Source organism: Mauremys mutica, chromosome 2, assembly GCF_020497125.1.
Source record: "Mauremys mutica isolate MM-2020 ecotype Southern chromosome 2, ASM2049712v1, whole genome shotgun sequence".
In the NCBI taxonomy this organism is placed as follows: Eukaryota; Metazoa; Chordata; order Testudines; family Geoemydidae; genus Mauremys; species Mauremys mutica.
The window spans coordinates 88,646,254-88,669,093 of NC_059073.1; the positions used below are offsets into that span (position 1 = coordinate 88,646,254).

The 22,840-nt window shown below is 41.7% G+C and overlaps 1 protein-coding gene across 22 annotated transcripts in view; it reads right to left on the reverse strand.

Moving 5' to 3' along the window:
• EPB41L3 (erythrocyte membrane protein band 4.1 like 3) overlaps positions 1–22,840 on the reverse strand; it is a 208,717-nt gene that overhangs the window by 113,258 nt on the left and 72,619 nt on the right. For 3 of the 22 annotated variants that reach the window (XM_045003936.1, XM_045003946.1, XM_045003925.1), the window contains exons 1-2: positions 20,585–20,743; positions 20,198–20,302 (exon numbers count right to left, since the gene is read on the reverse strand). The exons of 13 other annotated variants lie outside the window; for them this stretch is intronic. The gene's annotated coding sequence lies outside the window, so the exon portion shown is untranslated. Of the gene's footprint in view, positions 1–8,701; positions 8,724–19,562; positions 19,661–20,197; positions 20,303–20,584; positions 20,744–21,506; positions 21,659–22,840 lie in introns of those variants that run through there. 6 more of the 22 variants (XM_045003927.1, XM_045003940.1, XM_045003948.1 and 3 more) reach the window with 6 other exon arrangements.

Consider the following 22,840-nt stretch of genomic DNA (forward strand, 5'->3'; position numbering starts at 1 on the left):
CCATTTCCAAAAATGTTCAGTTTAATTCTAAAGCTCAGACACCAGTATTGCCATGAAGTAGCTCGGGTGTGGAAGGCCATTCTGAATAAATGCAAGCGAAAGACCAAACATCTCGCTTTGCAGCTTTTAATTTGGATTAGGATCATATATATCCAACCACCTGAAGAGACTGCTTTTCACACATCAGTAAATATCCTGTCTTCTGAATAGGGGTGAATAAACTTCATTTTCCTGAATTTGAGCCCATTTGAACATCATGGCTGCAAAATTTTGATTGACTTAAACATTACTCAATTGGCAACTGAAAAAGGAGAGAAAATGCTTGAAATAAAAAGAAAACAAGTACTCTGTTTATATGCCACATATCAACTACGATAACTACTTGTGACAAGTTTCTTTTTGGGTAGGGGGTTTTATGCTATCCTTTGTACAATACCTAGCACAGAAACAGTAGGAATAACATTACACAACTGACAGATAAAAAAGCCAAACTTAGATTAGATGAGCGTCCACAAAATAAAATACGGCTTGAGAGGTTTGCAAAACCTATCACACGCTCTTGCTTCTAATTCATTGTGATGCTGGCAACAAGGCTGTGCAGTAGCTTATTTTCAAACTACAGATCTTGTACTCCATACATTAGAAATCAGGATGGAGCCCTCAGAAGTTTCAGAATACAAACAAGCAACACTGCTCTACTGTTGAAGTGGTACTCTCACAAATGAGAAAAAAAGCTAGATCAAAGTATTCAATTTATCTCTGACGTACTAGGCAAAACTGAAAACCAAAGCATGTTGTGACTTCTAAATGTTTTAAGACAAGACAAGGGAGTAACTGACCTAGAACCTTCATCAACAGGCTAAATAATTGCTTCATGGTAATATTTTATTGGGATTGTTGATGGACATTTGCCAGTCTATTCACAATAAGACTCTATTCACAGTAAGACTGGCAAATGTCCATCAACAATCCCAATAAAACATTACCATGAAGCAATTGTTTAGCCTGTTGATGAACATTCTAGGTCAGTTACTCCCTTGTCTTGTCTTAAAACATTCAGAAGTCACAACATGCTTTGGCTTTAAGTCTTGCCTAGTACGTCACAGATAAAGTGAATACTTTGATCCAGCTTTCATGTTGCTGGAACTACAGAATGCTTTACAATGAGATTAAGGCTGCACCTTTCTTAAACTTATCTGCTATTTAAACAAAGTGGGGGAACCATCACAGGAAAGGAATGTATTAACTTTAAAATTACACTATTGTTGAGGAGGTTGTTGATTTTCTTCTTGAGTATCTCTAAGATGCCTTACCTTCGGACATTCACACAGAAAAGTCTTTTCTAAACATTACATACTAGCTGTTCAGTTTAATAATTACTAGTGCTGGTTGGGAATGTTTCAACAAAATGGTTTTCTGTTGAAAAAAAAAACAACAACTAATGAGACAGTTTTTCAAGTCCCAAATGAAATTTCTGGTAGGTGTGGGAAAGCATGAGTGTGAGAGCACCCATCTAGAACAGCCAATAGCCCAGTGGCTAGAACATAAGAACGGCCGTACTGGGTCAGACCAAAGGTCCATCTAGCCCAGTATCTGTCTACCAACAGTGGCCAATGCCAGGAGCCCCAGAGGGAGTGAACCTAACAGGTAATGATCAAGTGATCTCTCTCCTGCCATCCATCTCCACCCTCTGACAAACAGAGGCTACGGACACCATTCCTTGCCCATCCTGGCTAATAGCCATTAATGGACTTAACCTCCATGAATTTATCCAGTTCTCTTTTAAACCCTGTTATAGTCCTAGCCTTCATAACCTCCTCAGGCAAGGAGTTCCACAAGTTGACTGTGTGCTGCGTGAAGAAGAACGTCCTTTTATTTGTTTTAAACCTGCTGCCCATTAATTTCATTTGGTGGCCCCTAGTTCTTATATTATGGGAACAAGTAAATAACTTTTCCATATTCACTTTCTTCACACCAGTCATGATTTTATATACCTCTATCATATCCCTCCTTAGTCTCCTCTTTTCCAAACTGAAAAGTCCTAGCCTCTTTAATCTCTCCTCATATGGGACCCGTTCCAAACCCCTAATCATTTTAGTTGCCCTTCTCTGAACCTTTTCTAATGCCAGTATATCTTTTTTGAGGTGAGGAGACCACATCTGTACACAGTATTCGAGATGTGGGCGTACCATGGATTTATATAAGGGCAATAATATATTCTCCGTCTTATTCTCTATCCCCTTTTTAATGATTCCTAACATCCTGCTTGGTTTTTTGACTGCCTTTGCACACTGCACAGACGTCTTCAGAGAACTATCCACGACGACTCCAAGATCTTTTTCCTGATTTGTTGTAGCTAAATTAGCCCCCATTATATTGTATGTACAGTTGGAGTTATTTTTTCCAATGTGCATTACTTTACATTTATCCACATTAAATTTCATTTGCCATTTTGTTGCCCAATCACTTAGTTTTGTGAGATCTTTCTCAAGTTCTTCACAGTCTGTTTTGGTCTTAACTATCTTGAGTAGTTTAGTATCATCTTCAAACTTTGCCACCTCACTTTTTACCCCCTTCTCCAGATCATTTATGAATAAGCTGAATAGGATTGGTCCTAGGACTGACCCTTGGGAACACCACTAGTTACCCCTCTCCACTCTGAAAATTTACCATTAATTCCTACCCTTTGTTCCCTGTCTTTTAACCAATTCTCAATCCATGAAAGGATCTTCCCTCTTATCCCATGACAACTTAATTTATGTAAAAGCCTTTGGTGAGGGACCTTGACAAAGGCTTTCTGGAAATCTAAGTACACTATGTCCACCGGATCCCCCTTGTCCACATGTTTGTTGACCCCTTTAAAGAACTCTAATAGGTTAGTAAGACACGATTTCCCTTTACAGAAACTTTTGTCCAACAATTTATGTTCTTCTATGTGTCTGACAATTTTATTCTTTACAATAGTTTCAACTAAATTTACCCAGTACTGATGTTAGACTACCGGTCTGTAATTGCCGGGATCACCTCCAGAGCCCTTTTTAAATATTGGTGTTACATTAGCTACCTTCCAGTCACTGGGTACAGAAGCCAATTTAAAGGACAGGTTACAAACCATAGTTAGTAGTTCCGCAATTTCACATTTGAGTTCTTTCAGAACTCTTGGGTGAATGCCATCTGGTCCCGGTGACTTGTTAATGTTAAGTTTATCAATTAATTCCAAAACCTCCTCTAGTGACATCTCAGTCTATGACAATTCCTCAGATTTGTCACCTACAAAAGCCGGCTCAGGTTTCGGAATCTCCCTGACATCCTCAGCCGTGAACATTGAAGCAAAGAATTCATTTAGTTTCTCCACAATGACTTTATCATCTTCAAGTGCTCCTTTTGTATCTCGATCGTCCGGGGCCCTACTGGTTGTTTAGCAGGCTTCCTGCTTTTGATGTACTTAAACATTTTGTTATTACCTTTGGAGTTTTTGGCTAGCTGTTCTTCAAACTCCTCTTTGGCTTTTCTTATAACATTTTTACACTTAATTTGGCAGTATTTATACTCCTTTCTATTTACCTCACTAGGATTTGACATCCACTTTTTAAAAGATGCTTTTTTATCTCTCACTGCTTCTTTTACATGGTTGTTAAGCCACGGTGGCTCTTTTTTAGTTCTTTTACTGTGGTTTTTAATTTGGGGTATACATTTAAGTTGTGTCTCTATTATGGTGTCTTTGAAAAGTGTCCATGCAGCTTGCAGGGATTTCACTCTAGTCACTATACCTTTTAATTTCTATTTAACTAACCCCCTCATTTTTGCATAGTTCCCCTTTCTGAAGTTAAATGCCACAGTGTTGGGCTGTTGAGGTATTCTTCCCACCACAGGAATGTTCAAAGTTATTATACTATGGTCACTATTTCCAAGCAGTCCTGTTATAGTTACCTCTTGGACCAGCTCCTGTGCTCCACTCAGGACTAAATCGAGAATTGCCTCTCCCCTTGTGGGTTCCTGTATCAGCTGCTCCAAGAAGCAGTCATTTAAACTATCGAGAAATTTTGTCTCCGCATTTCGTCCTGAGGTGACATGTTCCCAGTCAATATGGGGATAATTGAAATCCCCCACTATTACTGAGTTCTTTATTTTGATAGCTTCTCTAATCTCTCTTAGTATTTCATCGTCACTATCATCGTCCAGGTCAGGTGGTCAATAATAGATCCCTAATGTTATATTCTTATTAGAGCATGAAATTATTATCCATAGAGATTCTATGCAACATGTGGATTCACTTAAGATTTTTACTTCATTTGATTCTGCATTTTCTTTCACATACAGTGCCACCCCGCTCCACACACAACCTGTTCTGTCCTTCCGATATATTTTGTACCCCGGAACGATTGTGTCCCACTGACTGTCTTCACTCCACCAAGTGTCTGTGATGCCTATTATAACAATATCTTCCTTTAACAAAAGGCACTCTAGTTCACCCATCTTATTATTTAGACTTCTAGCATTTGTGTACAAGCACTTCAAAAACTTGTCACTGTTTATTTGTCTGCCCTTTTCTGATGTGTCGGATTCTTTATGTGAATGTTTCTTGTCTGATCTGGCCCCTACTTTATCCTCTTCCATCCTCTCCTCCTGACTAAAACCTAGAGAATCTCTATCAACAGACTCTCCTCTAAGAGAAGGCTCTGTCCGATCCACGTGCTCCTCTGCAGTCAGCTTTCCCCCCCATCAACCTTTTTAATGTTAATTGCCAGCAGTCTGGTTCCACTTTGGTTTAGGCGGAGCCCATTGGTTAGGACACTCACCTGAGATGTGGGAGACCAAGTTGAAATCAGGCACAGCAGGGTTTGAACATGTGTTTCCCACACTTCAAGTGAGTGCCCTAACTGCTGGGTTATTGGCTATTCTGGGGTAGGATTCTCTATAATTTTTTTTAAGGTCTTGGTTTCATTCTGCATCAGAATGGAAACCTCAAAATAAAATGTTCATGTAACAATTCTTGTTTTCCAGCCAACTCTAATAATTACACAGAAAACTGTCAGCTAAAATGAGCTAGATATTTTCTGTAGACTCCTAAAGGATTAATAATTCTGTTTCAGCCATGTCAAGTTTTAAAAAATATCACTCCTTGCCAAGGATGATGTACAAGTCATATATGAGTTTTTCCTTGTGGTAGTAGTTTGGAGGGAGGGGGTTAAGGGGGGAAATAATGTATTAGTAATTCTTTCAAAAAACACAGTTGAAAGTCTCCTTCCCTCTATCTCCTTACCTTAAACTGATTTTTTAAAAATCACCTTTGAGCACAGAGAGAGTATGAACTGTTTAAAACGTCAAATGCAAATGCTTTGGAAAGTTATGATGAGGGTTCTGCTACTGTAGCTGCTTAAGGAGTTTACAAGGTACCCTGGCAAAGTCAGCAGAGCTTCTAACCTCTTCCCACCTGAATTCCCAGAGTAAGGACCTTATATGATTCTCAAGTGAAGAGCTTTAGATTGTACTTGTTTCCCTTTTTTATTCATTTTAAATCTCTCGCGCTTTTTGGGGGGCAAGGGGACGGGACCACCCCCGTTCCAACTCCTTAAAAACTCTGGGGGAAAATGTTTAAAAGGTTTTTTTTGTTTTGTTTTGTTTAAGTTAAGATTCCACCATATACAAATTACAGGAAATGAAAGTGGTAATATTCCAATACATCATTAATTGGCTGCATTTCACATGTATTTCCTACTTCTGTTTTCCTCATTATAGATTCAGCCTAAAATATTATCTTTAAATCACCTAACACATGTATCAAACACACAAAATGAGCAACGTAGCCAGGTTAATTTGGTGGTCTAATCTCCAGTTTTTCCATTTCCTGACTTTATGGCTTTCACTGTGCAACTTTAGCAATGCACTAATGCAGGGTTAAATTAAATTTACCCATCTAACTTGAGTTTGCAGTCTGCTCTACTGTTTTGATGTGGTCCTGGTAAATCTGTCCCAGTGTCTAGCACATGATGGGCGCTACCATTATGATTCATTTGTTTCTGGTAACAATACTACCTGTATGTAAAAATCAAATACAAACAACTACTTGGGAAAAAATTGCATTGCTCAGAACCCTCAAGTGGTGGGCCTGGTTATATGATGAGGAGGATAACACACGCCCTTCTCCCATCACTGGCCAATTATAGAACGCCAGACAATTGTGACTTGCCAGGGCAGGGGGTAGTAGGTCACATCTGGACCAGGACTGGGCAAATGAAGCTTGGTTTTTAGAGGCTACAGCAATAGATGAGGATTCTATGTGGAAATTGTGCAAGTGATGTTGCTTTCTCACTTTCCTATGCATTGCAGTCCATGTGCAGACACCACCATGTGCAGGATGCATTGGTTTTGGGCATAGTGGAATGAGAGAAGAAGCTTGCTTTACCTGTTCTCTGAGGGATAGAGAGTGTGCTGTGCCTTAAACATCTGGTGCTTTCCTTGTAATAAACTGCGGAACTGTGTGATAAACTCATCTTTGAATGCCTCACTGTATTTTGCTCACTTATTTTATCTTTCACTGGACTATTTTTAATATTCTAAGCCTCTGCAAAGTTTCAAACAGCTGCCCTCTTTTGCTGGTGAGGAATGGGGCACAAGAATTTGGGATGGTTCTATTACTCACAAGCACTGAAACCATGAGTGACTTAAGTACATCCTCCCATGAGAGCATTAAAAACCATTTATTCCACACCACATCAGATTTTCAGCATATGTTACATATTTTACAGAAATAATATTTTAATAATGTCTGAAGTCATTTTGTATCCCTCTATTTTTAAAGTTAGGTGCCTTTGTTATCAGGTGTCCAACAGTACTGAGTTCACAGAGAAAACAAGTAAAACTTGAAAAAAGCTTACTTAAAATTGCTTTTCTATACATGTCATCACACAATATCAAAATCAGCTCTATAGAAATCTATGAGGGCTAGAAATCTATGAGGGCTAGAAACAAAAGCCCGATATCACTGGACAGTGGGATTCAAGGCCTGATGGGTTGCCAGATATTGGACTTCAAATAGAATGGTCAAGGACTGAATAATGGCCTAGCTAACACCTCTGATGAGTGCTCATGTAATTTTTAAGTAGGAAGCCATTCTGTTCATGCTATCACGCAAACTCATTCATACTCAAGGTTATGTACTCTATAAACTTTTATTTTATTTTTTAAGTTACCATTCATGCACAATAACTACCATTCAATCACTATTTTAGCAGCTTTTTAATTCCAATCTCCTACACCACCGAAATTAATAACGGTTTATCAAATTCTATTTTGCAAAAATCAAATCTGCCCACATCATACCAGTGTGAAAAGCATCCAAAACAGAGAAAGGGAGACTTGCACTCAGCTGAACCAGTTTTGTTGAGAAAATTAGCAGACAATGCATTTCCTTGGCTGAGACCTTGGCTCATTTGCCAAGCTCCATCCCACAGCGTTTTTATTTTTTTACAACTTTATAAGCTGAGAGGACATTATTAAGGAAACATATCCTCAACTCTGGGGTTATGAACAGAGACAACCAGCCCCAGAGCTGCCTAAAAGGAATGTGGCAAGGCATTTTTAATAATCTAAATATATCTATTTAACAGTTTATAACCCCCTGGAAGCTAGAAAATGACATCTGTCTCCTTATTGAAATTTGTATCACCATGGTATGTACACAATGGTTTGTTGCTATAACACTGAATACATACTGGTATCTGTTCTATGAAAAAACACCATAGAAAGAGGTGTTTCAATTCTGGGGAGGAGGGGGAACAAATATTTGCACAGACTTTCGCAAACAGTTACAAAGGCAGGTCAAGTTTGGGGCCAAGCATCTTGAATGAGTTTTTTCAAAGTAATGTGTCAAAATCAGAGTGGAGTATCAGGCATCCTCATTCCTACATGTTGCCTTACCCTTCAGACAGAATAAACACTGACAAGATTACAAAAATGTCAGTGAAAAAAGGAAGGGCAAATAGCAAAGCAGAGTGGAGCAGTACAGCTGCTACTGTTGCGAGAGATTCTCAGAACAATGAGGGAATGCAGGAAATGCACTGCTCTTGTTGACTAGAGGGTAATTAAAGAGAAAGTAGCAGTCAGTAGGGACTGAATGCAACAGGCAAAGAATCTACTTTGATACAGATGTTCTTGTTATGTAGTCTACACTCATCTTTAATCAATGCAGTGGTAGTACACAACTCCCATTAATTAAAAACATTTTAAACGTAATCTACAAGCGAAGCATAGATGCAAAACATGTTTTCAAAACTACCTCACAGGAGCCTTTTAAATATGTAGATATTTCCATAGCAAACCATTTGCTAACGGAACGTTAGAAAGAATTTAAGCATGACTTAAAAAAAAATACCATCCTTATTATTAATCACTTCTATTACCATACCATCTAGGAGCCCTACTCATGGACTAGCACTCTATGGGTATGTCTGTCTATGCTGCGGCAAGGAGCGAGCCTCCCAGCCAGGACAGGCAGACTCATGCTACCAGGGCTTGAGGTAAAAAGAGCAGTGTGGACACGGCTGCAGCGGTGGAGGGTAGCTAGCCCGAGCCTCCACCAGCGCAGCAACATCCACACTGCTATTTTTAGCATACTAGCTTGAGTCTGTCCACCCAGACTGGTAGGCTCGCACTCAGCTGCTGTGTAAACATATTCTAAAGTACTGAGTACTGTACAAACCAAAATCCCTCCACAGTTGCTTAACTCTGCATCTCCCTCTTCATTAATTGGGTGCAGTGAAGAGATGGCATTACCTACTCTGTGATCCCAAACCTGAAAAAAACACCAAGAAACAAAACACAAACAAAACTATAAGCTAGAGTTAAGCTTGCAACTGTCCATCTGTTACTTAATGGGAAAGGCTTTTAAGGAAAGATTTGTTTTCTCAGAAAGCACAAATGTTTGATAGCATGGAAGTTGTATGTAAAGATTCACCTAAAAATAAATAAATTAGGAAGTATGGAAGTACAGAGTTAAGGTAACCTACACAACCTTAATTCTGCCCACCCACTGCTGATCTACCAGCATGCATTTTGATGGAAGAAATAAGGAGTTAAAGAAATTCAGTGGGCAGCTGCAGGTTGTCTTAAATCCACTAAATCTGTGCAAAGTCAGAAACTCCAGTGGGGGCACCTTTCATAACATGAGGAAGCAGCTTTCACTATGTAAAATTCCCTCATAACCTCCAAGGATAGTCAAAGCACCACTTTCATCAAGACCAAACACATTTGGTGTTTCTAGGCCAAATCATTCATGAGTAAGCTACATTTTAGTCACAGGTATTTTTAGTAAAAGTCATGGGCACTAAACAAAAATTCACAGCTCATGACCTGTCTATGACTTTTAATATATATATATCCCTGACTAAAACTGGGGGGGAGGGTGGCGGCTCAGGAGGGCTGCCCTGGGGACCTCGTGGGTGCTGGGGAGGGAGTTGCGGCAGGGATGGGGGTACCACGGGTGGTCGGGGGGGGGGAAATCAAGGCCTGGAGGAGGGCACTGCAGGTGCTCGGGGGCAGGGGGAAGATGGGGCAGGCTCCCTATCCAGCTCCTGGTAAGCGGCAACCTTCATCTCCTAGCTCCACGTGCTACCTACATTCCACCCAAGCCCTGATTCTGCAGCTCCCACAGCCAATGGGAACTGTGAGGGCAGTGCCTACGGGTGGAGGCAGCACATGGAGCTAGGAGATGAGGAAGAGGAGTTCCTGTTGCCCTTCTGGGGAGCCCCCCCCCCAGGTAAGCACAGTCCCGTACCCCAACCCCCAGCCCTGAGCCCCCCACACGCTGCTCAGGCGGCCCCCAGGCCAGGCACACTGGGCTGCTGCAGAAGTCACAGAGGTCATGGAAAGTCACGGAATCCGTGACCTCCATGACAAACACGGAGTCTTATTCATTCTTATTCATGAGTTATGATGGAGACAGAATTAAACATTCGGCACGGATTTAAGAGAAAACATAAATTTCATCATTCTCCATAAAAAATATATTGACTCAATGAAAAATGTGAAAGTCAGCTTTTCTTTCAGTTTTGTGCTTATTGTAAATACACTGAGCAAAGCCTGGGAAAAGTAGAGATGGTGGCATAATCAAGATATTTACTTTAGTGATAAGGTCCTAGAGCCCAGGCATCATCCCGAGCCCAAACATCTACACTGCAGTTGAACAGCCCCTTAGTCCAAATCACCTGGTGCCATCTGTGGGATGTTAACTGCAGTGTAGACATAGCCTCTTGGCTAAGCCTGCAGACCAGACCACTGAGAGCACTCTGTGTGGGGAGGAAAAAAACAAAACACAGGATCTTAGAAGAACGGGAAACCTGTTATTTCAAGGAAGGATCCACAGTTGTTTTGCGTCTTCTTTTCCCTTCTCCACTAGCTGCTCAGTGATCCAGTCTGTGGAAAAGCTCCTTCTCTGAGCTGCATGCAGTATACACAAGCAGGCAAGAGGGCAAAGCATCAACAACCTAGGAAAGAAGAGTCCCACTATCCCCATTAAGAAAATAAGTGAGAATTTTTATCCAGGTATGAGGTTATGCCTGTGAAATGTCAGGTGGATGGTTTAGTTTTGTATGAATTAGGGTCAGTAGGGATGGGTCAAAATCAGGCTGGCTTTAGATGCAACTTTGGAGAGTGCAGTATCTCCCCATATCATCAATATTTAATGATGTGGTATATTCAGTTATGCAGATATATAAGTAGACATGCATTTAATATATGCAGAGAGAGTCTAACTGAATATATTTACATCTCTGCATGAAGTGGGTAGCGGCTGTCTTTTTTTCCTTTCTCAGGGCATCAGGGTTCTCTCAGTGGAGGTCTTTTCTTCCCCAGCACACCACCTCAAAGGATCCGCAAGCAGCATCAGGCCTCACAGCTCTTAATAAACTACAACAGCCAAACCACCCTTCAGCAGCTGAGGCTTTTTTGAAGGCAACAGGACTGCAGGACTGCGACTCAACATAGAATTTAAACCAGTATGAATAGTAGTGCTAAAATGAACTGGAAATCCCTGCCTGTAATTGCAATCTGTTCAGTCTGCGGCAATGGGGAGAATTATCCACACTAATGCTACAACTAAGTGATCAAAAACAACAGTGTGCTGGCACACTATTAAAGGACCCTTTTAATTGCCATGTTTCAAATTCCATTAGTAGTCCTCTAGCAGAAGGCCTGCAAAAGTCTTTAATAAATCATAGAAATCAGAGATGGAAATTAGGTCAACTTTTCCATCCATATCCACCACCCCCACCCCAAGTTTGTTCCCTATATTGTACTGCTGAGTGCTCTGTCTAGTCAACTTTTAAATGATTCAACTGATGGGCTTTCTACTAGCTCCCTAAGGAGACTGTTTACACAGTCCAATAAGTCTCACTGTTAGCACATTTTCCCCTAATTGTCCAGCCTAGTTTTTCCTTTCCTCAATTTCATTATGTTATCCCTATTTATACCCCCTGGATCATCTTAACTCTGCTCTTAATACTACTGCTCAACTAGTCAACTACTGTTCAACTAAAATTGTTGCTCAAAAACATTATTTTGCCACTCCTGTAATCTGCTAAAATTTGCTACTAGTTTTAGGAGAAAAAGGTTTGGTAAAGGAATGAAAAGCTACTAACTAGAGCTGTACTACAATAGTGCTCCAATACATGGAAACAACATTATTGTTCTTTTTTTATATATACAGAGCTCTTCATTTTTGGTTTTTATTTTATTTAATTTTTCCCAGGAATTCATCAGTGTTTATTACAACAACAAAAAGATGAAAATCAGTGGAAAAAATATTAATTTTTCTGGGTAAATATCAGGGTTTATTTTGGTGGACAGAAGGACGGGGGAAAAAGTATTCAGTAGATTAATGCTTTGATTAATGGAATTCAATGTGGTTTGCTACAGAAGTAAAACAGAACTCAATACACAATGCCACCTCTGAGTTTAAAAACAAAAAACCACTCTCTCTCTAATACCCAAATAAAACTTTTAATTTGAATAAACAGTTTACTGTTGTAGACAGAACTATAGGCCTATAAATATTTACATTTAATAATTGGAACACACCATTTGCAGCGCATACACTCAACTTCATCCTTTTCTCCTGTTTCTTTTTAAACTTTTGAATATTTCTTTGAATTGAATATACGTGTTCTGAAACGTATTCTGATACAGATTTTCATTTTCTTCCCATTTTCGTGTGTCAGATCTTTAAACAGTTATCTGCTAACAGCCTGTAATATGCATGTGGTAGGCGTGAGATTCAGCAGTACATTCAGATGCATATGCACTTCAGAGCTTGCATGCCTGCCTGTTTGTTTATTGTGTGTGTCTTCTAGACTAATACATAGCCTTCAACAGGCAGATTTGCATATACACGCAGACTGATGTAGTCTCATAATACATATATCTCATGCAATGTATTGTATTTTCCTAATAAAACAAGTTATTTTTTATATATTTGAATGATACAAAAATAGGGTGAAAATTGGAAAAAACCCAAGAATAATGCTTTTTGTAAAACCCGGGATTTTACAGTAAAAATCAGTTTAAACTGAAAATGAAGGGGCTTATATACGTACTCCAGTGTTGTGCTGGTGTAGCCATTGATTTCAATGGATTTATACTAGTGTAAAATGTAGGAAAAGAAATGGAGCATCAGGCCCAAGATGTAGTATTCAAATATGCGATAACATTGTTAATCTCTTACACTGCAACATGCAATGTTATCGCATATTTGAATACTACATCTTGGGCCTGATGCTCCATTTCTTTTCCTACATTTTACACTAGTATAAATCCATTGAAATCAATGGCTACACCAGCACAACACTGGAGTAACATATTGGTTAATCAAGCCCTGGTACCGAAGACTACTGGCTGAGAGTCAGCTTGGTCTAGTGGATAGAGCACAGGACTAGGAATCAAGAGTTATGGGTTCTAGTCACAGCTGAGTTGGACTGGTGGGGCTCAGGCTAAGGGGTTGTTCAATTGCAGTGTAAATGTCCAAAGCTGGGCCTGAGCCCAGGCTCTAGGACCCTGCAAGGTGGGCGGGTCCCAGACACTGGGCTGCAGCCCAAACATCTACACCACAATTATACAGCCCCACATGCCCGAGACAGCTGGCATAGGCCAGCCAAGGGTGTCTAATGGCAGTGTAGACATACTTTGTCTGTCTTACCTGTTTAGATCAAAAGGTCTTTGCACCAGGGTCTACAAGTCTAATTAGGCCTGACCCAAGTCCACTCAGTGTGAAAGGATCAAGTTATTTCCCAACCCTTTCCGGGAATCTGAGTCAATGCTGCTGCCTCTTGCCTGTGAGTTCGACTCCTCCTCCCTATGGGGTCAGCTCTCCTCCCCGTAGCCTGTGGGGTCAGCACAGTAGCAGTAATGTTCGGCGGAGTGAGGGACGCTGTGACTTTTCCACCCACATGCTCCACTTTACACAAAGTGCAGCAAGGTGGTGGTGGCATGCAGCCTCTGCCACACTGACCTCGGGGGCAGGAGAAGGACAGCGGACCTGACCTGAGACCAAGATGGTCCGGTTGTTTTCCCGCCCCACCCATCCCAGACCTGCACTTGGAGTCAGGTCCCAGTGGGTTCAGGTCAGGTTGAAGGGCTCTACCAGGGACTGCCTCTTACTATGCATACAGTGCCTAGGACACAAGGACTTCCAGTCGAACAGTGAGACAAACAATGAGATATAATAAAATACTATCACTATTCAGACACATCACCTTTTTATATCTGAACTTCCAGTTACGCCTTTTCTTATTTAAGATCACATAAACTCACCCCATACACCCCCATGATGCAGTGTAACAGGTAGTATCTCTGCATAGGAGACAGCCACAACTATAAGGGGTGGTTTGCTTGCAGCTGGTGCTGGCAACTCACTCAACCCTCACCACATCTAGTGAGAGTAGCTGGCGGCGGCGACCACTTAGCGAAAGGCACGTCTGGCCCTCCAAGTGCATGCCAAGGAGTCATGGTCGAACACTTGGCAAATATTAGACCATAGAAACTGAATGAAGATAGAAACCCTCCATTATAAACAGCTATTCGCTAACATGTACATTTATTTCAAATTGACTCCAGACTCTTGGTCAGGAAAAGTACAGAAAGTAATCATACAATAATGGGAGGGGAAGAGAGAGGTTCTCCCTTCTGGGTGAGAGCAGAAGTATTAGCCATTTTTTCTAAATCAGTGCTCCTTGCTATTAACCAACAAAACCATATCAGCATGAAGGAAAAAGGAAGAAAGGAAAGATACAATTAGGTATACAAGGCAATTTTTAAAGTGATCTATTGCTATCAACTTTTGAAAAGTTGAACAGTAATAACTCAACCGAAATGCTAATCTCTCTGATTACTCTACCTAATTAGTAGAATTTACCATCTCCAGAAGCCCTAGGGAAGCTCTCAGTATAACTAACATTCACAGGGCCAAATTCTGATGCCTTTACTTTACTGAATAGTGCCTAGCTCTATAAATAGCCTTATTCATTTCTATGGGACTATTTTCAGAGTTAGGTACTACTCAGCACAAGTGAGGGTGGGGAATCCGGCCCTGAGTCAGTCTAAAACATACTTTTCCTGGGTCTGCAAGAACCTTCTCTTCAGTGTGTTTGCTACAGTCTTTTAACTAACATTTTTTATTGCAACTACTCCACCCGAGGAAACATTCAGGTGTCATTTACAGTTGCGCTGGTTTCATGAGGACCAGACATCACCACCCCCACCAGGGACCAATGACATAAATAATTCCCAATATTGTCACAACTGCATTTTGTGGCTGATTTGCTGCAGGGTTCTGTACCACGTGCTGCCACTGGGAAACTCTTGCAGGGGCTGGACATTTTCCAGCCTATTGAGGCTGCAATACATGTGGTTTCCACAGGGACTTCTTGGCCTGAAGCATGTAGGCTGCACTCAGCAGTCCGAGGAGAAAATGAGCAAGGAATAGGGACTACCTCAGATTGCACACTCATCCTCCTGCTACCTCTGCTCCGGCTTTTCCAGACCCAGCACAAAATATAGGATTTCTGACGGAGGGGGCAAGATGATTAACCTTGGGTGTGAGGCAGGAGTAGGGGTTGCTCTGAGGACTGTCCGACGATGGGAAAGGGTTAAGAGCTGAGGGTGTGGCTCTGAGCTGTGGAGAGGTTAAGTAAGGAGGGTGAGGAGTGTTCCTGAGCCCATAGGGGTTGGGTTGGAGAGGTTCTGACTCAGGAAGGGATGGATTTAGTTGGCATGGTTGATTCTGCAAGGAAGAAGTCACTGGTGAATTAAGTTGTAGGTCAGTTGGTGGTGTGGGGGGAGGAGGGAGTTCATAGGATAAGAGCTAGATTTGAAGGGAAGAGATTGGGAATAGGAGACAACAGTGAAGACTGACAATGATAAATATACTATTATCGTCTATCCTGCTCTTAACTGTGAAGTGCTCCAGTTGGAAATGGAGAATGGGTAGGAGAGAAGAGAAAAGACAGTACCTCTTTTCCTTTTCTCCCTCATCCCCAACAAACACCCCGCCCTGTCTCTGTACCCCCCCCCCACCCATCCACTGACCAGAGCATATCAGTTTTTCCACTTGAAAAATATAATCTCCTTGCAGGGAGATTGTTCCCCATATTCCCACCAGCTATTCTGGGCACCAGCTGCCACTGACCACCTCTTTTAGGGGAAAAAAATGCTGTATTAAGAGCCAAATCTACTTCACAATGTACATATATTGTACTAGGGTAGCCTGTCCAGCTTTTAACTCAGGCTTAACCAGGAACTTCAACTTCATTCCACTCCATTCAAGAGTTTTATAGACCTCCTCTAATGCCACTTATGGATCCAAATACTTGTTTATGCACATAACAGTACACATTCATTTCAATTGTTCTTTTCCCCTAAAATCTTGTATACTGATCACATATGCTTTTAATTTTCTTCTAGCCCTTTTCCCCTCCCCACCAAGTCCCCTTGGGTTCCACATTCTTTTTTAACCCTATAAATGAAAACCTTTTCACAGTGGGATCAGACATCTGGTGGACAATTTTCCCCTCCCTCCCCCAATTTCCTCCCTCCTCTCTCTCTCGCACCCCCCCCCCCCACCTCTCATACACTCTCTTACTACTACTTTGGTTTCTCATCTTGCAAAGGGATTCAAATTTTATGGATTAAGAACTCAATGAAAAATGACTGTTCTTTTTGAAAGCACTCTGCTTTACAGAAAGACAATCTGTTCAGGAGAGGGTGGTGGAAGACCGCGAGGGTTTTAAGTGAAAACAAGTATTTCATATAAGCACCCTACAGACAGGAAACACTCACCAGGCCTCATTTTATTTCTGTAGCACCTTTCATACATTGTATCTCACTGACTGCACCCAAAGCAAGTCACAAGTGATTCAGAAGGCTAAGATATGGAATGTTCATGAAAGCAAGAATTAAATATAATGATTTAGTTCTGGTGGTACCATAGAATAATAAACAATGACCAGGTAAAATGTGAACATTAAATTTTAATTTAGGTTAAAAGACAAAAAGTCAATTATTTGAGTTTATTTATTCAGTTATTTGTAAGGGGAAAAACACTGAATCTGCATGCAGACATTCCACATTATCTTCATATTAACTCAGTTGTCTCAAATACTGTGACCCCATTTCTGGGTTTTTTTCCAGCCATTCGGTTCTGCACATTCCTCCTGAGGTTCCTCTGCACTAATGCCCATAGTGACAACCATTAGTAATGGCAGAGGCAGGAGCAATAAGCCTGCAGGACTTCTCTTACTGAAGGCAGACTGATAGGTTAGCTATTATTTCTTCTCTGCTACCCAAAGCTGTTCCTGCTCCCAGATGTCAAGAGCTTTGGAAGGTCAGCCTCTTTCCTATGACACATCTAGGAGTCTCTCACTAGATAATTGAAGTACTAGGTCCACTGCCAGGGTAAGAAATGGAAGCCCTGCTTAAGGAAATGTTCATGTCCTTTTATGACCCACATATGGACCTTCTGATAATATGGAAAAATCGATATGATTCCTCTTAGTTACAAGCTTGTGGAATCAGGACTATAGCCAGACCTCTTGTTTTCAACAAGTGAACATAGGAATATATATTAAATATCTAATTTCAGAAATTAATCAGTCAACATTTCCCTCATCACCACAAATTGGAAAAAAAAAAAAAGAGGTTAGAAGTTAATTTATTTTCAATGTAAGGGTACGTCTTCACTACCTGCCGGATCGGCGGGTAGCAATTGATTTCTCGGAGTTCGATATATCACGTCTCATCTAGACGCGATATATCGAACCCCGAACGCGCTCCCGTCGACTCCAGAACTCCACCGGAGCGAGTGGCAGTAGCGGAGTCGACGGGGGAGCCGCAGACGTCGATCCCGCGCCGTGAGGACGGGTAAGTAATTCAAGCTAAGGTACTTCGACTTCAGCTACGCTATTCACGTAGCTGAAGTTGCGTACCTTAGATCGACCCCCCCCCCCCTCCAGTGTAGACCAGGCCTTAGACAGTTTTCAGGATTTTTTTTAGCCTGCTCATATCTATGAAGTCTTTAAAAAAGTTTGCTACTGCAGTAAAATGTCTGAGTTATTAACTACCCCTTTCTAAATCTATTTTCATTTAGCATTCTTATCATATTATTCTCCATAATTGTAGACTTTTTTGCGTGTTCTACAGCTTGTGTACCTAGTATAAACAATCCACCTAGAGAAATAACATACCCTATTCAGGAACCCATCGCTCAATTCTCAGTGCAACTGGGAAGTAATCACATTTTTCACAGTTATACTCATATTTATCAGCAATTGATTAAATTAAAGGGAAGTCAAAGCTCTAACAGAACACACTGAAAATTCAAACACTTTTTCGGTAAAGGAATATCTTGCCAGTATAAAATGTGATAAATAGGATCCTGAAACAAAATATACCACAACATTGTCATCTACATTTAAAGAACCACATCCTTCAAAATAAATGTACTTAAATGAATAGCCGCACTGATTTCAATGGACCTACTCAAGGTTAGTCAGGTGTACTTGCAGAATTAGACCTATATTCTGTATTTCAAAGGAAAAAAACGTCATGATTGTAAAAGCAAGTACTTATGAGTATGTTGTCAATGTAGTAACTGATACTGCTGATATACTGTATCTTAGGAACCAAATGTTCTTTTATAACATACTTTAAAAATTCTTTGACTGTTTCTCCTGGTCATATACCACCATTTACTGGTACATGAGAATTACATGAATCAAGTTTAAATATTACCCACTGAATGAATACCCCATTTCAAGTTCTATTTTACTGTTAGTTTAATCAAAATAAATATTTAAAATACAAGGAAGACATTTTACATAAATGTTAACAAGGAATACATCATTTCCAATACACCAAAACATATAATATACCTAATAAAGAAATATATGTTAAATGAATACATTTCCATATACCAAACTGATTGTGAATAGTCACATTATTTATAAAACAATGAAGCCCTCAAACAAACAAAGTCCTCACACAAATACCTGTTAGAGGAAATTTTTGTTCAGCAAAGGTAAGTATTTTGCAGGTTTCCACTATAGATGAAAACCCGCATCTCATCTTGTTTTATTTGTAAATATACACAAACTCTAGATTCACCTCTACTTGTCCCTCTTTTGGAAAAAACAACAAAAAAAACAGCTATGCAGCCTTGCCTTAGGAACTGCAGCACCAGTCTCTCTCATTTGGTAGACACAAAGTTAAAACAAAGATGGTTCAGACAGTCTGATTTTCAGTGCCCCACCCTCATTTCTTTGAGCCACAGTGATGTCATAACACAAGGCAGCGCAATGACTTCATTGCTACAGTTCTCCTTGCTTCTGGGCATGCAACCCCTCTCTTCTTCACGACCACAGCAGTAAATAAAAGGCAGACTCACATCAGATGAGCTCCTATAATGTACCTGTCAAGTTTCCAATAATATTGGCTAACCCTTTAGAAGAAAAACATCACTTGCATCATTAAACATCACTTTAATAAGGGGACGCCACTGTAAGATGAATTAGGTGAAGGGAGATTCAGTGTTGGTTGTACTAGTATATTAAATAAAAATAAAGTATGATATATTAAAAATATTTCACAATGTGTTTAAGCTAATGTTCTCTGGTACTAATCATTCACCACTGCAGTGAACAGGACTGTAGCAGGAACAGAATCACAAGGAGCCTTCCTGTCCTAATGGAATCATACAGAATAAACTTGCAGTCGCTCTTCACTCTAATGTGATCCCTCTCTTTCCATCCCCTATATTATTCCTCATGTGCAAATTTCATCATCACGTTAGAGTGGAGATTTCCGAACCAAGGAGACTGGTATAACATCATGAAGGAAAAAAAATACTGATGCAACAAATTGTCACACAATGATTTTAATCAATTAATTGACACAGGAAGATTAGCTTTGCTTCTTATATTGTACTTAAAGTTATCTTCCATATTTATTTTAAACAAGCCACAATGCACTATATTAACTTAACCAAAGTCTAACAGTAAATTAAGAGAGAAAAAACCTACTTTATTTCTGGATTAATTTAACTGTAAATGGTTCACTGCGTAGGAGATAAGACTACTGTGGAGAGTCACCTTTGACCTGTGATTCTTCAGTTCTTCTCCTTAAAAAAAAAACTTACAAGTCAAGTGAAATAAGTACTTTTGCTTGTTCCTACCTCAAAGTGATGCACAAAATTCAGTTTAGCAAGTGTGTTCCATCTTTGCCTCAAGTATAAATAAGGTTTAGGCCCATATTCAGAAGTAGTATTCAGAGTAATGCTCGTCTTTCAGTACATTCTATTACTTCAATAAAATGACGATACTGCGAGGAAAATAAAGAAACTACAAAAGACTGATTTTACTGACTTTAATTATTATGGAAGTGTAAATTTTCAAGTTAATTGTATATCTGACAAAGTTAAAACAATTAAAAATGCCCGTCTCAGCTATCCCTTTTCTCCACATACTCGGTTCTCAGCTTAATACAGAACCTATTACCAGGAGACTGACTGAGCCACTCCCTCTTCTATTTTTAAATCCCACAAAATACCCTCAAGTTTCCTGTTAAAGCGGATAAAACCAAAAGAATATGAATAATTCTGTAACTACACATGAAAATACTGTAACTGCATGACAGCACTGTAAACTTTCTAGCCCACCTGGTTTATCTTTGCTGTCTAAGCTGCGGTGAAGTTCATGGACACATCTATCTCTGCAACATCTTTAAAGTACACACTTCAACCCAAGGCTAAGAGGATTCACATCTGAAAACACAAGTGCTGAAATTACACGATTGCAAAACTTGTCTGACCCTTTATTTCTCTCCCTCCCCCCATCCCACACATCTGATTAATACCATCTGTTTCCCTGAGCTTTCCCTTTCAGTTGCAAGAACCTCTCTTCCCCAACTTAAGACGCCAGCTCAGTGTGCAGCCGAGAGAAACCGGAGGGAACCTTTTGGAATTGGAAATGTTAAAAACAGGAGCGGAGGCAGCGCTGCCACTGCAGAGGTCCAGAGCTCCAATTTACTATGTAACCACACCCACCGCATTGCAGAAGCCACGGGCTGGAGGGGGTTCGCAGATAACAACAAGCAGTAACTCCGCCGCCACAAGAAGACGCACAAGAAGAGCCTAACCGATTTCAAGAGGACAAAAAGATGGACCGCTAACTCCCAGCCCTCCTCACTCGCAAAAGTATCGCCGCCCCCACATCAGGCTTCACACGATGCACGCAACAACCCCCCTTGACAGCCCGCCAGGTAAACAATGCAGTTGGCGCACCGCTGTGCTCCGCAAGGGGGTGAATGGGGACAACTCTACTGGGGGCTGCCCAGCTTGGGGGCTTTACGGAGGTGCCATTACAAGAGAGCCCAATCCACGCACCCCACTTCCCCCACAGACGCACTGGCGCTGCTGTCCTATTTAAAAGAGAAGTTTCCTCTAGGAACAAAAAAAATCGATGCCTTGTGTAATCACCCCTCATCTCGCCCCCCCCCCCCGCCACCCTCTCCCCTGGCACGCGGTGCCCAGCCCAGGCTTTTCCCAGCGTGTCAGCGGGAAGATCCCAGCACCCAAACAGACACCTCCCCTCCTGCTGACACAACCGCATCAAAGCAACGGGACCATCCGAGCCAGGCCCCGGAATAGCCGCTGGCTGGCGAGCCGCATCGCAGCAGCTGGAGGGCAGGCGGGTCAATGGCTTTTTTTAATCCGAGCGGCTCTCCAGGGGTGCAGAGGGAAGGGGCAAGTGACACCCAGGGGTCGGCACGCAGATCTCGCCCTAGTTTCCCCCGCCCCCCGCCACCAGCCGCTGATCACTTTAAAATGGCTCCTCGAAAGGAGATTTAAAAAAAAATAATAGTAAAAACGCCCCTGGCAGCAGATCCCCCGCCCGCCCCCAGAAGAGAAAACTGCAACCACACTAGCAGCCAGGGGGAAAGCGAAGCGAGGTGCCGGGATAAGGTACCTTGGGCAAACCGGCGCAGCAGCAGCAGCAGCGAGCTGGAGCCCGGGTCTCTGCTGGGTCTAGGTCTGGTTCCAACGCGTCAGAGGGACGTGCAGCAGCAGCAGCAGCAGCAGAGCCGCGGCCACGCGTCAGCAGCAGCAGCCCAGCCCAGGACGAGCCCTCCACAATATCCCAGCAAATCAGGAATGCGGAGACAGGCTCCTTCAAAAAGCCCCTCGCCGCGGAAAACGGGAAAAGCTGGATCCCGCCGGAATCCGCCGGCTTTGGCGCTCAGCAGCCCCGCCCCGTCTACATGGAGAAAGAGGCGCTTCGAGGCTCCGACCCCAAGGGGAACCCCTCGCCCTAATGTATCCCAGTGGAATCCGCCCCTTTCCGTGCAAATACCGCTGCTGGGAGATCAAGTGTAGAGGCTCCGATTTGCGCGCCCGCGCACAAAACACAGACCTAGAGCGTTAAGTATCATTGCACGCCGAGGCAGCGACCAACCTGCAGACTCAACACCTGGATCCTCCTCTCCCCCCTTTCCCTTCCCCTCAAGCCCCCACCGTTCACTGTCTAAAGAGAGACTAGAAAAGCTGCTCCTCACGCACCTTCAGAATCCACCCTGCTACACTGCAGCTCAACAGGATCACAACAAACTCAGACCTAGGCTCTGGAGCCTGACAACTTTCGACCATAAACCAGAAATTGTATCAACAATAGATTATATTTTGCTTCTACTATTCTACCCAAATCTCTAAATTAACACCTGGATCTGGCTAGTTTTTGGGCTGCATTCTTCTAGCTTTACCATCTAACATATGCAGTTTTTCCTAGTACATTAGAATAACCTGGATCACATTTTATCTGACAGGATCCAGATTTGGAATTTTGCAGCACTGCATTTAGAGGCACTGATTTCTGAATTTTTTTGTGGGAGTAGGAACAACTAAATTTGTTCTGTCTTTAGATAGTGGAATGCACAGGTAGGGCCAAAAATAGCTGGATCCAAGAAGATCCTGGTGCCAGCTCTGAGTACTGGCAGTGCTGCTGTGCTAGAATGTAGGGGATCTGTGTGGGGTGTGTGGGGTTGGAGAGTGAGGGGGTTGTGCAGTAGTAGTAGCTAGGTTTATTCTCCATTTAGGCAGTGGAAGTTGAGGGGCTGACGGGGGCCCAAAATGGGGATCTTGCCCCGACCTGAATCATGGCAGGGGAAGAATTTTTTTTTAATTAATTAATAGTGTCTCTGGGACTTGCAAGAGAAAAAGGGTTCTGACAGCATGCAATGGCCATCTAGGTTCTCTGATTAAACAGAACAGCAGACAATATCCAATGTAGAATAATCAGAGAATTCC